Below are 2,917 nucleotides of genomic sequence, written 5' to 3' on the forward strand. Positions count from 1 at the left end.
GCAGAAGTTCAAGAAGGAACATTTCTGAGGAGCCCATGTCAGGTGCAAAATACTGAAATGCCATTGACAGATTGCTGGTAGCCTACTACAGACAAGTTAAGACACTTTGAGAGCCAGAAATTTCTTTTAGCTTTATCCCCATAAACTCTCCCAAATCTTCATAGTTAATATCAGAGAAAAGAATCCTTTGTGCTTCTGGCTGTGAGGGGAAGGCCTGCTCTGAAATACACCAGAAGAGCCAATTGTTCGGTACTAGGCATGCTAATACACACCTGTCATCCCAACCCTTAAGAAGAGGAAAAAGCAGCTCAAGTTGAAGGTCAGCCTGGGATACAAAACAAACCCTGTCCCACAACACACAAGAAAGGGTCCTAAGGAGGGTTGTAAGGAGATGGCTCAGTGGTTCAAGGCACTGGTTATTCATGCAGAGGATCTAGGTTTGGGTCCTGGCACCAACATTGTGGATCACAACCATCTGTAACTCATTTCCAGAGGATTTGACACTTTCTTCTGGCTTTTGTGGGAACCAAGTGCACAGCATTATAGATACACACATGAAGGCAAAACATTCATATACATAAATAAAAATGTTCAAAAAATCAGAAATGAGGAAGGAAGGGACGAGGAAAGGGGGAAGAGAAAAGAAGGGAGGAGCCAAGAGGCCTACACAGGGGAAGGGAAATGCCCTACTCCTAACCCTTTAACACCTCACACAAAGGGAAAGAAACACCTCAAGTACCAACAGAGCCACTTCCCCAGCCTGATGGGTACATGAAAACTTGTGAAGGTCTGAAGTATGCAGTCCAGTGGCACAGCCTCATTGCAAAAAAGGAACATACCCTTAGGCCTAAAGAAAGTAGGCCCTCTACTACCTATGCAATTATGATATATTATTATAAAATCTAAGATAAACTACACCTTAACAAAGAACAGAAATCTGGGACCACAAGAGAATTAAACTGGAAACCAATGAAAGAATCATGGCTGGAAAATCCCCCAAATACTTAGAGATCTAATAACACATTGCAAGCAACACATGGGTAAATGAAGAAATCTTGAGAGAAATTAAATGTTTGGGACCAAATAAAAATAAAAATACACTTTATTGAAATTTGTGAGATGTAGCAAAAGCAGCATTTAGAGGAAATGTATATCATTGAATATAGGTACTTAAAAATTAAAAATCTATACACAATAATTTACGTTTTTCACCCTTGGAAACTAGGAAATAGGATAAAATTAAATTCGAAGCAAAAAAAAGAAATTAAAAACAAAGTAGAAATCAATAAAAATGGAAATAGAAAGAAATGTAAAAAAAATAATTATTCCAAAGCTAGAATTTTGTTATTGCTGTTATTAAGGTTTGGTTTGGTGGGCAGTCTTGTTGTATTGGCTGTTGGTTTGTTGTTATTATTGTTTGAGGCAAAGTCTCATGTGGCCCAGGGTGCCCTCCAACTCACTATGTAGGTAAAGTTGACTTTGAACTGCTCCTCGTCCTCCACCTCCCTTGGAGGTGTTCTAGGATTACAGATGTGCACCACCATATCTATACCAAAGGCTGGATTTTTTTAAGGCTTACTTTATTTGTGTGTGTGTGTGTGTGTGTGTGTGTGTGTGTGTGTGTGTGTGTGTGTATCCATGTATGGTATCCATGTCCATGTGTAATGTCCATAGAAGCCAGAAGGGGATGGCTAGAACTGGAATTACAGGCAATTTAAATCACTCAGCATAAGTTCCCCGAACTGAACTTGGGTCCTCTACAAGAACAGGAAGCATTCTTAACCACTGAGCCATCTCTAAAGGCTGGATTGTTTTTTAAACATAGGTAAATTGAAAAAAAAAAAAAAAACTTCAAACTCACCTATATGGGAAAGAGAGGTAAGACATAAATTTATAACATCAGGAAAGAATGAGAGGAGAGCATTACAGACTCACAACATGACTACAATAATAAATACTATGAGCAACTCCATGCCCACAGTTCTGATAACATAAATGAATGGACCAGTCTCTGGAAAGCCAAAATCCTCCCAAATTCACACAAGAAGAAATAGACTGTTTAAATATGTTGAATCTATTAAAGGAATTAGGGTCATAATTAATTTTCTGAAACAGGAAGCACAAAGTCTTCTTATTTTATTGACAAATTCTGAGAAATCTGTTAGGAATTGCAGACCTTTAAAATTTCAACATACAAAGAAGGAAAAAAAGAAAACTTTTAACATATCCTCTGAGGTCATCATTATCCTAACACCACATGTGGTAAAGATCTTACAAAGGAAAAGAAAATCACAGCCTAGTATGTCTCATGAATTTTGATTTAAAAAATCCTCAACAAAATATTTGCAATTTGGATACAAAACTTCATAAAAAGAATTATATACATGACCAAGTAAGAATTAATTCTAAGTATGCTATAGTATTTAACAATCAGAAGCATAATCCAGAACATTCAATGGATTATTAACAGAAAAGCACATGATCTTATCCATGGATATGGAAAAAAGCAATGACAATATGCAATACCCACCCATTATTAAAAGCTCTTAGCCAACTGGGAGTAGAGGGGAATGCCCTCAGCTGGATAAAGAACATTTGCAAAGAACCTCCAACCAATAAGATACTAGAAGATTTCCTACTTTAAAAAAAAAAAAAAAAAAAAAAAAAAAAACCCAGGATGTCCTTGCCACAACTTTTGGACATCATACTGGAAGATTTCACTAAAAGTCATATGATAACTTAAATTTTTAAAAAGAAACATGCAGATAGGGAAGAAAGAATTAAATCACTCTTCGGTTGTAGATGGATTGTTGTCTCCGGAGAAAATTAAAAAGAACTGAGTAAAATTCATGGAAATTGTCAAAAATCATATCACAGTTTAAAGATACAAGTCAATAGCTTTCTTTTATGCTAACAA

This window comes from Peromyscus leucopus, chromosome 1 (assembly GCF_004664715.2).
Source record: "Peromyscus leucopus breed LL Stock chromosome 1, UCI_PerLeu_2.1, whole genome shotgun sequence".
NCBI classification, from domain to species: domain Eukaryota; kingdom Metazoa; phylum Chordata; class Mammalia; order Rodentia; family Cricetidae; genus Peromyscus; species Peromyscus leucopus.